Source organism: Loxodonta africana, chromosome 24 (assembly GCF_030014295.1).
Source record: "Loxodonta africana isolate mLoxAfr1 chromosome 24, mLoxAfr1.hap2, whole genome shotgun sequence".
Lineage (NCBI taxonomy): Eukaryota > Metazoa > Chordata > Mammalia > Proboscidea > Elephantidae > Loxodonta > Loxodonta africana.
In genome coordinates this window covers 1,250,485-1,264,479 of record NC_087365.1, presented here as the reverse complement: position 1 = coordinate 1,264,479, position 13,995 = coordinate 1,250,485, and the positions used below count along the sequence as shown (strand labels likewise).

The following is a 13,995-nucleotide window of genomic DNA, read 5'->3' as shown; positions in this document are numbered from 1 at the left end:
CCACTATACCAAAAAAACTGGTCACCTTTCAACCATTTCAAGAGGTAATATATGATCCAGAACTGATGGTACTGAAGGAAGGAGTCCAAGCTGCACTGAAGGCATTGGCAAAAAACAAGCCTCCAGGAATTGATGGAATACCAATTGAGATGTTTCGACAAATGGATGCAGTGCTGGAAGTCCTCACTCTTCTATGCCAAGAAATTTGGAAGACAGCTACCTGGCCAACTGACTGGAAGCGATCAATATTTATGCCTATTCCAAAGAAAGATGATCCAACCAAATGTGGAACTATCCAACAATATCATTAATATCACACACAAGTAAAATTTGGCTGAAGATCATTCAAAAATGGCTGCAGCTGACAGGGAACTGCCAGAAATTCAAGCCAGATTCTAAAGAGTCCAAGGGACTAGGGATATCACTGGTAATGTTAGATGGATCCTGGCTGAAAGCTGAGAATACCAGGAAGATGTTTACCTATGTCTCATTGACTATGCAAAGGCATTTGACTGTGTGGATCATAACAAATTATGGGTAACATTGCAAAGAATGGAAATTCCAGAACACTTACTTGTGCACGTGAGGAGCCTGTACATGAATCAAGAGACAGCCATTAGAACAGAACGAGGGGATACTGTGTGGTTTAAGGTCAGGAAAAATGGGTGTCAGGGTTGTATCCTTTCATCATATTTATTCAATCTGTATGCTGAGCAAATAATCCAAGAAGCTAGACTATCTGAAGAAGAACTTGTCATCAAGATTGGAGGAAGACTCGTTAACCACCTGTGATATGCAGATGACACAACCTTGTTTGCTGAAAGTGAAGAGGACTCGAAGCACTTACTGATGAAGATCAAAGGCCACATCCTTCAATATGGATTATACTTCAACTTAAAGAAAATAAAAATTCTCACAACTGGACCAATAAACAACATCATGATAAATGGAGAAAAGATTGAAGTTGTCAAGGATTTCATTTTACTTGGATCCAGCATAAACAGCAGTCAAGAAATCAAGACACATTATATTAGGCAAATCTGCTGCAAAAGACCTCTTTAAAGTGTTAAAAAGCAAAGATGTCACTTTGAAGACTGCAGTGCCCCTGACACACAATCCATGGCGTTTTCAATCGCCTCATATGCATATGAAAGCTGGACAATGAATAAGGAAGGCCAAAGAAGGAACGCTCTAAATTGTGGTGTTGGCGAAGAGTACTGAATATACCACGGACTGCCAAAAGAATGAACAAACCTGTCTTGGAAGAAGTACAACCAGAATGTTCTTAAAAGCAAAGATGGCAAGACTATGTCTCACATACTTTGGACATGTTATCAGGAGGGATCAGGACAAGGACATCATGCTTGGTAAAGTACAGAGCCAATGAAAAAGAGGAAGACCTTCAACAAGATGGATTGACACAGTGGCTACAAGAATGGGCTCAAGCATAACAACGATTGTGAGGATAGTGCAGGACTGGGCAGTGTTTCGTTCTGTTGTACTTAGGTCACTATTATTTGGAACCATCTCCACAGCACCTAATGACAACAACAACATGGGTTACACTGGTGCATATTTGTAAAAGCTCATGGAATTGTTCACTTAAGATCTTACATTTCACCATAAGTAAATTTTACCTCCATCAAAACAAAGTAGCAAGCCTCAAAGATAAACCGGTATGCCAGATGAACTAATACACATTTTGATGAATTTGGATTTGGAGCCACAGGGAAGTGAAGGGGAAGGGGAGGCAGCCAACCCAGGGCTGAGGTGTTCCCCACATCCCTGCAGACCTCAGACCCCTCAAAATGGTGCCATCACATTCCACCCCAATTCTGTTTCAACATTTTAAGTATCCCTAGCTGTGGGAGTATAAACCAGGGCTTCAAACTGGTCCTGAATGGTTCAAGAACAGTTCAGTAAATGCTGACATAAATGAGAGTAATATATGCATTGTTTAAATTAAAAAAAAAAAAAACTTGCTGGTGAGTCGATTCCAACTCATAGCAATCCTACAGGACAGAGTAGAACTGCCCCATAGTTTCCAAGGAGTGCCTGGTGGATTCCAAAGGCCAACTTTTTGGTTAGCAGTCATAGCACTTACCCCCTATACCACCAGGGTTTCCATGAATGGCACAGCAACCAAATCTTTTGCCCCTCAATTTTGACCCCAGTAGGAAACAAACAACTGTCTGTGTCTGTTCAAAGATGGCAGCCTACCATGCCACTTTGAATGTGTGCCCATCCCCACAGTCCTGCCAATAATCCAATCTCCTTCAAGAATTCTGAAAGTTTCAAAAGCCCAATATGGGAAATCGTATTATTGGCAGGACTGTGGAGAGTGACACACATTCAAAGCTGTGCAGTCAGCCACCATCTTTGAGCAGGGTACCAAAGTTTGTTTCCCACTCAGGTCAAAATCAATGGGCAACAGATTTGGTTGCTATGCAACAGTACGTTGCCCTCATTTAAGTTAACAATTACTGAACAATTCCTGAACTGGAACCTTTCCGAGCTGTTTGAAGCCCTGATATTAAACACTAAGCCCTCACCATCCAGAATACATTGAAAACCAGAAAATAAGCAGAATCCCCCCACCTCCACCCCAGTAGCCACCATACGTGCTTTCCAGGCTGCCGGGGAGCCCAGAGTCCTGAGTGACTTGAGAATGGTTCTTAGTCTCACAGGGCCCCAGGGCCCCTTCCCGGACAGTGATAACCTGCCAAGACCTCCTGGTTCCACTTGCTGAATTGTTATGCTTGGCTTTGGACTTAAAATGCATTTCTCAGCGTGTCTTTATCCATTCTCATTTTCTCCACGCCCTCCTTCCTGCCCATGCTCCCTAGCCTCCCCTCATTGTCCTGGGAGCTTCTAATATTGTGTCACCCTCACCTGCCTCAGACACTTTTTCATTGTTGGGTTCCCCAAAGCAGACCCTGAGAGAGGCCTGGCAGCAGCACTGTACTGGACAGCAGGCCCCGGGAGGCACAGTGACAAGTAGGCCAGGATGAGGCTTTCACTCATTTAACCAGCGGCCACTGCCCCGAGCCAAGGTCTCAGCCCACTGGGGGGCTCTGACAAGTGTGCATTGTTCACCTTGGAGGTGGCCCACCAAGGGCAAGGAAGGTGTCTATCTACCAGCTCCCCAATGGTTAGGACTCTTCTTCCCCAACCCTGTACCTCCAGGCCAAGCTGGTCCTGTGGCCTGAGAGATGCTGTGGGTGTTAGTGGGGTCTATGGTAGGCAACCTCTGGGGTCAGCAAACTGTGAACTCAGGAGTCACAGACTTGAAGGTTCATTTTCTGCTCCTTCCATTGAGGTCAGACAGCCACTTTTGCCCTTTAGAATCACCCCTAGGCCTGGTGCTGAGAAGCACAACTCCTGTCCCCATTTTTAAGTAGACGGAAAGGACCTCAGAGGCAGAGGGACTCACCCTAAACTAGTCTTAGAGCCTGAATGCAGGTCTTCAGATGCACATAAATATTCTTCCTGGCCACAGCCAACATCAGGTTCTCAGCACAGCCCTTCTGCTTCTGAAGGCAGTGAATTTCCACGAAGGCTCTGGGTACTTCCACTACAGAAGAGCAGCGCCCCGTAATTCCAACCAGGGCTAGAAAGCAACTTAATCCCCTCAGCTGCAGCCAGGCATGGCCTTCACTGCAGCAGCCCAGGAACATTCCAGTAAATTAGTCGCTAGGGCATCGATTGTGGCTTTGGAAGGTAATAAAACATATTGACACTGGCAAGAGTTAATTAAAGCTTTTACAAGAGTTCATTCAAGGAGTGCCTTGAGTCCAAGGCAAGCTCCCAAAGCATGGGGAAATTAATGAACCCATCCTCATCACAACTGTCATTCATGAGTGCACTAATTAAAAAAACACTAATAAGCCACCAATAATTAGTGTAAGCTTACTCTCCTTCTAATGAATTAATTTGCAAATGCACAGTGTGAAACACAGTGTTCCCTGGTCTTCAAAAACATGTAAAGACACTCCTGGAGACATGCACTCATTTTAACAGTACATTTTAGCCTTGGGCAGTGAGAAAATAATTGGGCAAGGAAAGGTTATTGGGTGCAATGATTCATCAGTTCTAATGATGACTCTTCTGGGTACTTGGCCAGAACCCCATCCCCATCAGTAAATGAGGCCAATGAACACCCAGGAAGAGAGAAAAGCCTCAGAGGGGCCCCGGGGATGGCCACTCTAGCCCTGAGGAGAGTCAGAAACCCTGTGAGGAAACCAGGAAGAGCACGAGCCACCACAGCCAACAGCCAGGCCTACCTCAGGCCACCTGGAGAGGAGCTGGCCTGGCCTCTGACAGCGTTGAGTTTTAACTGAGTTCAATGATCCTGGATAACAGAGGAGGTTAAGAATCCCACAGAATGGAAAATGGTGCAACACTGTGGAAAACAGTTTGATGGTTCCTCAAAAACTTAAACATAGAAGTACCATATGATCCCACAATCCCACTCTTGAGTATCTACCCAAAAGACTTGAAAGCAGGGACACAAAGAGATACTTACTTGTACGACAATGTTCACTGCAACATTATTCACAATTTTCAAAAAGTGGAAACAACCCAAGTGTCCATCAACAGATGAATGAACAAACACAACCATAAAGAGAAATGAAGTTCTGATACACTCTACAACACGGATGAACCTTGAAAACATGCTAAGCAAAATAAGTCAGATACAAAATAAGAAATATTGTATGATCCAACTTATATGAAATATCTAGAACAGGCAAATCCATCAGACAAAAGATTAATGGTTACCAGGGGCTGGGAGGGAACAGGGAGAATGGGGAGTTTAAAACAAACAAACTTCCCTACCCTTTCATGTTCCAGAAAACAGCTTGCTGCAAAGAACCACCCTCCCCCATATGATTTAGTAAGACTCACAATATCCTCTTTGTTTACCGATGACAAGGCCAGGCACAAACCCTCCAAATGTCCATTCTTTTCCCCGTAAATGATTAGCTGAACTGCTAATCATTGCTTGTTCACCAAACTTTAGTTAAATTTTTCTCCTTCTCCCACGTACCTAAACTTTGGCCCCCTTCAGCCTGAGCCAGCATACAGACCTTCCTTGAGGGCCCCTCCTGATAATGGGGGGGCCTCAAAAGAAAACATTCTTAGATCTAGTGTCACCCACCTTCTCATTCCACTCCCCATACCTGGTTCTTTCTAGCCTTGCCTACCCCTCTTTCTATATATACAAAGAAAAACCCTTCCTGCCTATTCTTTGAGATGCTTGGTTATCTTAGAGCATGCTCCCTATTGCAATAGGTCCTTCCCTCACTTTCAATACCCCTTTTGAAGAAAGTCTTTTCTTGCTAAGCCCAGATGTGTTTTTTATTTGACACCTCCCCTAGAAGATAAAAGCTGACCTCAGGCCAGAAACATGTTTCCAGACCCATCCCAAAAAGACCTTCCAGTTATCTTAGAAATAACTGACCCTCCAAGTAGCTGTGTGAGATTAAGATGAGTGGCTCTCAAGGTGGGGTCTCAGGCCCACAGCATCAGTGTCAGCTGTGTTGTAGGGGAAAACTACAACAATTTCAAGTTAAAACGGGTTTATGGAGCATTTAAAAGGATGGCATTTGGGGAACTACATAGCCCATTGAAAATGGAACCAGATAGTCCCAGGGTAGTTTTGTTGTACAAATATTCTTATAGGGTAAAAAGAGGAACCAAACCATAGGGAGGGCAATTACAGGAAAATCAATGAATATTGTAATATTCACACTCTGATTGGTTACTGATTATTAATTGTAGAGTTAGCGATTACAGAGTTTCACAGGATGCTTAGATCATGGCCACAAGATGCTTATATGTATTTTCTTTGTCTATATTGCAAAAATATCTTGCTGGCAACAGCACCCAGACAGCACTCTTCCTGAGTATGTTTATTTTGAGGGGTGCAGATGGTCACTTGGGTAAGACCCCTCAGGGCATATGGTTTCACATCCTGGTTTTGACCACCAAGAAAAAACATGTTTTTCTCAGAAGCATAGCTGTTAGTCTAGAAATCCAGATTAAAATTAGATAGCATGGTCAGCATATTGTGCCTCTGTCTCCCTACTGCTCTGAAAGTTGTCTTTTCCTGAGATACCTGGGAGCTTGCTAGAGATACACATTCCCAGGCCTTGCCACAGCCCTGAGTCAGACACTCTGGGGGTAGAGCCCAGCCACCTGGGCTTCCACAGGCCGTCCAGGGGGTTCTGATGTGCTACATAAAGTTTGAGACCCCCTGACTCTTGGACAATTCCCTTCGATGTGTGCTCTTGAATGATGATAGGTGGGAGGAGGTGAGCCCTTTATTGGGCCCCTGGCACATAAGAGGAACTTGGTCACAGAACTGGGTCAATGGAATGAGAGCTGGATCAGGGAATGAGTTCCCCATCTCCAGGGAAGATTGAACAGAGCCAAGAAGTTGCTGGGTGGAGTGGGATCACAGGGATCCAACACCAACCGAGGTACAGCTTACTTTGAAAGGTATCAAAACGGTGAAATGGATGGATGAGTGGATAGATATATAGTAAGGCAAATATAGAAAAGGTTAATGTAGAATTTAGGGGTGGGCATATGAGTGTGCACTGAACAATTCATTCAAGTTTTGGGTATGTTTGAATTTTTTTAATAATAAAATGTGGGGAAGAACTGAGTTAGTTGATCCTCACCATCCTTCTGATTCTAGACTTGGTGGTTCTCTGACATCAGAGATACCTGGTGTCATGACCTGGCACACAGGGTGGCATGCAAACCCAAACCAGCCTGGCCCATCATTCTTCTCCAGGTGGAGTAAACCTCAGAGGGATTTGGAGGGGTAAACACCCTCAGCTGAGTTACCTGCAGAAGGAAAAGAGAGCATTAAGGAAGTTACTTGGGACAAAGGTAAGGAAAGAGGTTAAATCCGTCTCAAACTCATTCACACAGGAGGGGTTTGCTCAAGAAAGACCAACTCATGTTTTCATTTATTTATTTTTATTGTACTTTAGATGAAGGTTTACAGAGTAAACTAGTTTCTCATTAAACAGTACACAGATTGTTTTGTGACATCAGTTAACAACCCAGGAATGTCAATACTCTCCCTTCTCGACCTTGGGTTCCCTATAACCAGCTTTGCTGTCCCCTCCTGCCTTCTAGTCTTTGCCACTGGGCTGCTGTGCCCCTTTAGTCTTGTTTTGTTTTATGGGCCTGTCTAATCTTTGGCTGAAGGGTGAACCTCAGGAGTGACTTCATTATGGAGCTAAAAGGGTATCCGGCGGCCATAGCTCAGGGTTTCTCCTGTCTCTGTCAGGCCAGTAAGTCTGGTCTGTCTTTTTGAGTTAGAATTTTGTTCTACAATTTTCTCTGTGTCTGTCTGGGACTCTTTATTGTGATCCCTATCAGAGCAGTCAGTGGTGGTAGCCTGGCACCAAATAGTCATGCTGGACTCAGTCTGGTGGAGGCTGTGGTAGATGTGGTACATCAGTCCTTTGGACTAACCTTTCCCTTGTATCTTTAGTTTTCTTCATTCTCCCTTGCTACTGAAGGGTTGAGAACGGTGGAGTATTCTACATGGCCACTCACAGGCTTTTAAGGCCTCAGACACTACTCACCAAAGTAGAATGTAGAATATTTTCTTTATAAACTATGTTATGACAATTAAGCCCCAAGTTCCCCAAAACCATGGTCCTCACAGCTTTCAGCCCAGCAATTCGGTCCCTCAGGGAGTTTGGATTTGCTTCCATGGTCTTGCCTTATACAAGTTGTGCTGGCTTCCCCAGTATTGTATACTGTCTTACCCTTCAAAGTTTCCACTTATCTATTGTCTATTTAGTGTTTTTCCATTCCCCACCCTCCCCTCCCTCGTAACCATCAAAGATTGTTTCTTTTTGTGTGTAAACCTTTTCATGAGTTTTTACAGTAGTGGTCTCATACAACGTTTGTCCTTTTGTAACTAGCTTATTTCACTCAGTTTTTGAGATGCTTTGTTTTGAGATGCTTCTCAGGTTCATCCTTCTTCTTTAAAGTTGCATAATACTCCATTGGGTGTATGTACCATAGTTTGTTTATCCATTCGTCTGTTGATGGGCATCTAGGTTGTTTTCCTCTTTTTGCTATTGTGAACAATGCTGCAACGAACATGTCTATTCATGTGACTGCTCTTATATATCTAGGATATATTCCTACGAGTGAGATTGCTGGATCACATGGTATTTCTATTTCTAGCTTTCTAAGAAAGCGCCATATCGTTTTCCAAAATGGTTGCATCATTTTGCATCCCCACCAGCAGTGCATAAGAGTTCCTTCCGATCTCCCTGCAGCCTCTCCAACATTTGTTATTTCCTGTTTTTCGGTTTGTTCCAGTAATGCCAGGGTGAGATGGTTTCTCATTGCGGTTTGATTTGCATTTCTCTAGTGGCTAGTGATCACGAGGATTTCCTCATGTGTCTGTTGGCTGCTTGAATGTCTTCTTCGGCAAAGTGTCTGTTCATTTCCTTTGCCCATTTCTTAATTGGATTATTTGTCTTTATTGTACAGGGATTGGATTTTCTTGTAGATTTTAGAGATTAGATTTGTAATAGCCCAAAATTTTTTCCCAGTCTGTAGGTTCTCTTTTTACTCTTTTGGTGAGCATAAGTGTTTTTTTAGAAGATCCCAGTATTCTAGCTTATCTTCTGGAGTTTGTGTGTTGTTGGTTATGGTTTGTATCCTGTTAATGCCGTGTATTAGGGCCTCTAGCATTGATCTTAATTTTTCTTCTATGAACTTTATAGTTTTTGACTTTATATTTAGGTCTTTGATTCATTCTGAATTAGTTTTTGTATATGGCATGAGGTATGGGTCCTGTTTCATTTTTTTGTAGATGGACATCCAGTGTTTCCAGCACCATTTGTTAAAAGACTGTCTTTTCCCCATTTGATGGATTTGGGGCCCTTGTCGAAGATCAGGTGACTATAGGTAGATGGGTTTACATCTGGGTTCTCAATTCTGTTCTATTGGTCAATGTCTCTGTCATTGTACCAGTACCAGGCTGTGTTGACTACCATAGCTTTATAGTAGTTTCTGAGGTCAGGTAGTGCAAATCCTCCTACTTTATTCTTCTCCAATAGTGCTTTATTATCTGGGGCCTCTTCCCTTTCCATATAAAGTTATTGATTAATTTTTCCCTCTCTTTAAGGAATGATGTTGGTATTTGGATTGGGATTACACTGTATTTGTAAATTGCTTTGGGTAGATTTGTCGTTTTCATAATGTTGAATTTACCTATCCATGAGCTTGGTATGTTTTTCCATTTATGTAGATCTCTCTTGGTTTCTTGGAGTGGTGTTTTATAGTTTTCTTTGTATAGGTCTTTTACATCCCTGGTTAGATTTATTCTTAAGTATTTTATTTTTTTAGGGTATTATAAGTGGTATTGTTTTCCTGATTTCCTTTTCATTGTTCTCTTTGTTGGTATTTTGGAATCCAATTGATTTTCATATGTTTATCTTGTATCTTGCTACTCTGCTGAGTCTATTAGTTCCAGTAGTTGTCTCATGGAGTCTTTTGGGTTTTCTATTTATACTATCTATACATCCACAAATAAAACAGTTTAACTTCTTCATTACCAATTTGGATGCCCTTTATTTCTTTTTCTTGCCTTATTGCTCTAGCTAGGACTTCCAGCACAATATTAACTAGGAGTGGTGATAAAGGGCATCTTTATCTTGTTCCTGTCCTCAAGGGGAATGTTTTTAGTCTCTCTCCATTTTTGGCCATTGGTTTTGCATAGATGTCCTTTATTATGTTGGGAAATTTCCATTCTATACCTATTTTGTTGAGATTTTTTTATCAGGAATGGGTGTCGGGCTTCGTTGAATGCCTTTTCTGTGTCTATCGAGATGAGCATGTGATTGATTCCTTTCTTTCCTTTTATTTCTGTGGTGGATACGTTGATTGATTTTCTGATATTGAACCATCCTCCTTCCATACCTGGTATGAATCCTACTTGGTCATGGTGTATTATTTTTTTGATATGATGCTGAATTCTATTGGCTAGAATTTTGTTGAGAATTTTTGCGTCTATATTCACGAGAGGTAGTGGTCTGTAATTTTCTTTTTTGTGGTGTCTTTGCTTGGTTTTGGTATCAGGGTTATGCTGTCTTCATAGAATGAATTCAGAAGTATTGCTTCCTTTTCTATGTTCTGAAATAGTTTGAGTAGTACTGGTGTAAGCTGTTCTCTGAATGTTCAGTGAAGCCATCTGGGCCAGGGCTTTGTATTTGTTGTTGTCGTAAGATTTTTATTACCCTTTCAATCTCTTCTCTTGTTATGGGTCTGTTCAGATTTTCAACATCATTTTGTGTTAGTTTGGATAGGTGGTATTTTTCTAGAAACTTGTCCATTTCCTCTAGGTTTTCATATTTGTTATAGTTTTTGATAGTACTCTGTTATGATCCTTTTTATTTCAGTTGGACCTGTTGTAATGTCCCCTGTTTCATTCTTATTTGGGTTATTTGCATCCTCTCCTGTTTTTCTTTTCTCAGTTTGGCCAGTGGTTTGTTGATTTTGTTGATCCTTTCAAAGAACCAACTTTTGGTCTTGTTGATACTATTTTCTATTCTCTATTTCATTTATTTCTGCTCTGATCTGTATTATTTCCTTTCTGCTGGTGGCTGTGGGCTTTTTTGTTTCTTTGTTTTGCTGTTCTCTTTCTATTTGTTCAAGTTGTGAGCTAATGTTTTGATTTTGTCCCTTTCTTCCTTTTCAATGTGTGTATCTATTGCTATAAATTGAGCACTGAGCACTGCCTTTGCTATTCCCTAAGTTTTTGGCATGACATGTTTTCATTTTCATTTGATTCTAGGAATTTTTTTTATTCCATCTCTGATTTCTTCTATTACTCAGTGTTTTTTAAACAGGGTGGTATTCAGTTTCCATGTAATTGATTTTTTTTCCCCCTTGCCCTTCCTATTGTTAATTTCTACCTTGATGGCATTATGATCAGAGAAAGTACTTTGTATTATCTCAATATTTTGGATTTTGTTGAGAGTTGCTCTGTGGCCTAAGATGTGGCCTATTCTGGAGAATGTTCCATGTGCAGTGGAAAAGAATGTGTACTTTGCAAATTTTGGGTGAAGTGTTCTATATATGTCTATGAGGTCAAGTTGGCTGATTGTACCCTTTCGCTCTTCTGTATCTTTCTTGAGTTTCTTTCTAGACGTTCTATCCTTTACCGAGAGTGTTATGTTGAAGTCTCCTACTATTATTGTCGAACTGTCAATTTCTCTTCTCAGTGTTTTTAGAGTTTGTTTTATGTATTTTGGAGCCTTGTCATTGGGTGTGTAGATATTTATTATGGTTATATCTTCATGATGGATCATCTTTTAAATCAGTATATAGTGCCCTTCTTTGTCTTTTATGGTAGTTTTTTTTAAAGTCTATTTTATCTGAGATTAGTATTGCTACTCCAGCTTTTTTTTTTTTTTTTTTTTTTGGTGGCTGTTTGCTTGATACATTTTTTTCCATCCTTTGATTTTTAATAAATTTACGTCTTTGTTTCTAAGGTGTGTCTCTTGTAGACAGCATCTTGATGGATCCTGTTTTTTTATTCATTCTGTCACTCTCTGTCTCTTTATGGGTGCATTTAGGCCATTTACATTCAGTGTAATTATTGATAGGTGTGAGTTTATTGTTGTAATTTTGTGGTGGTTATGTTTTCTTTGTTCCTCTTACTCTCGTGTGCTGAATTCCTTTTGTTTGTAGGGTTTTTTTTTTTCTTCTGTTTTCGTAGATTTTGTTTTTACTAAGACTTTTTGTTTTTCTCTTTTATTTTGGTGAGTAGGTTTGCTAGCTTTCTTTGTGCTTACCTTGATATTTACCATTATCTTCACAGGTTGGAACCAATCTATTATAACTTGGTATCACCTTGCCTTCTTCTCCATTAGAAAGTTCTATACCTACACCATTTATTCCCTCTTTTATTGTTCTGACATTGTTGTCATTTACAGATTAACCTCTCTGGTTCCCTGTTGTAATTCTTTTGGTATTGGATAGTCCTTGAGAGTTCATTTCCTAGGTTGTATCTGACTAGTACAATCTTGACTCCTAGATTCAGGCTGTGGTCTGATATTGTTTGTTCTCAGACTGAAGGACTCCCTTTAATAATTATTGTAAGTTTGGTTTCGTTTTTATATATTCCCTTAATTTTTGTTTACTGGAAACGTCCTCATTTCATCATCATATTTGACCAAGAATTTTGCAGGATATGTTATTCTTGGTTGGCAATTTTTTTCTTTCAAGGTTTTGTATATGTCATCCCATTGCCTTCTCGCCTGCATGGTTTCTGCTGAATAATCAGAGCTTAGACTTATTGTTTCAGCTCTGTATGTGACTTTTCATTTTTCATGAGCTGCTTTCAGAACATTTTTTTTCTTTGGTTTTCTTGAATGTGATTATGATATACTTTGGTGATTTTCTTTTGGGGTCTATCCTATATGGGGTTCATTGAGCTTTTTGGATAGTCGGCCTTTCATCTTTCATGATATAAGGGAAGTTTTCTGTCAGTAATTCTTCAATGATTCTCTCTGTGCTTTCCGTTTTATCCCTCTGTTCTAGAACTCTAGTCAAGTGCAAATTTTTGTTTTTGATTGTATCCCACATAGTTCTCAGGATTTCTTCATTTTTTGTCATTCTTTTTTCTGGTTTTTCCTCAGAGTTGTATCCAAGTGTTTGTCTTCAATTTTGATGATTCTCTCTTCCATCATTTCAAACCTGCTCCTCAGCCGTTCTATGACACTGTCCATTTCTGAAATCTTGTTGTTTATCTTTTGGATTTCTAATTGTTGTTTTTGTATGATTTCTAGTTGTGAATTCATTTTTCTATTTTGTTCCTGTATTATTTTCCTGAATTCTTCTATTTTTTCTGTATTTTCCATGAAGTTGTCTATTTTTCCTCATTTTTTGTCTGCTTTTTGCTTCAGCTCTTGGATAGCTCTGAATATTAGAGATTTGAATTCCTTATCAGGTAGTTCTAATGCCTTTTCTTCTACTGGAAAGTCACCTGGTGTTTTATTTTGGGTGCCTACTGGAACCATCCTGTCATTTATTTTTTTATTTTTTAAGTTTTGATATTGTCTGCTGCCTTCAGGACACTCAGTAGTTATTTTCTTCATTTATTGATTGTAGGTTTTTTGTTTCTTCCTGCTTTTTGGTTTTATTTGGTTATGTCTGAGCAGGTGGACCTTGTGTTCTTTGTTGTTTGCTCATCTGTGGGCACAATATTTTTCACCTCCTTGTCCAATGGGTGGGGCCAGTCACTCAGGTATAGTACAGCAGGGCAGGTCCAGCTGAAGGGGAGGGGCTGGTATGGTTGTTTGTGGCATGTACCAGGAAAGGCTGGGAATCAGTGCAGAGCAGGTTCTGGTAGGCTGTGCCTATGCTCCTTGGGGATGTGATGTTCAGCACATGGTGCAGTTAGTTAGGAAGAAGGGGGGAGGTTGTGGTGTGTGGAGTATGGGTATGGGAAAGAGAAAAGAGAAACAGGAGCCAAAACAAACACATAATAAAAAAAGAGTGCTAAGGGATAATAAAAAAAGAGTGCTAAGGGAGCAGGTACTCTGTCTCCTGCTAGGAGCTCCATGAAGATGCTTTCCCATACTCCCCGTCCCCCGATCTCTGATGTGGGTAGGGCTAATCCAAGTGGCATGGGCCCTGCACTTTCTGGCCGGCTGAGTGACTACAGCTAGCCAGGAAACAGTGGAGGTAGAGCAGGGGGGAGAAGGATGGGGGTAGGAAAACATATATTGCTGGTTACCGGGTGTCCTGTCTCCTGCTGGGAGCTCTGTGAAGCTGCTCTTCTGTACTCCCTGTCCACTGATCTCTGCTGCATTAGCTGATAGGGGACCACCACACATATCTCTCCTCACTCTGTTCTCTGTCAGTTTCTTATTCCATTCGGTGCTTGGCTGAGTTCTTCATCTCTTCATTTGATCAGGTTCCAGGATTAACATTTGTCTCTCT

At 41.0% G+C, this 13,995-nt stretch overlaps 1 long non-coding RNA gene across 1 annotated transcript in view; it reads right to left on the bottom strand.

Annotated features, from left to right (window-relative positions):
* The window catches only part of LOC135228592 (uncharacterized), a 91,515-nt gene that overhangs the window by 22,967 nt on the left and 54,553 nt on the right, over nt 1-13,995 (bottom strand). The window contains exon 2 of the long non-coding RNA XR_010319182.1: nt 6,687-6,855. This is a non-coding gene — a long non-coding RNA (uncharacterized LOC135228592). The remainder of the gene's footprint in view (nt 1-6,686; nt 6,856-13,995) is intronic.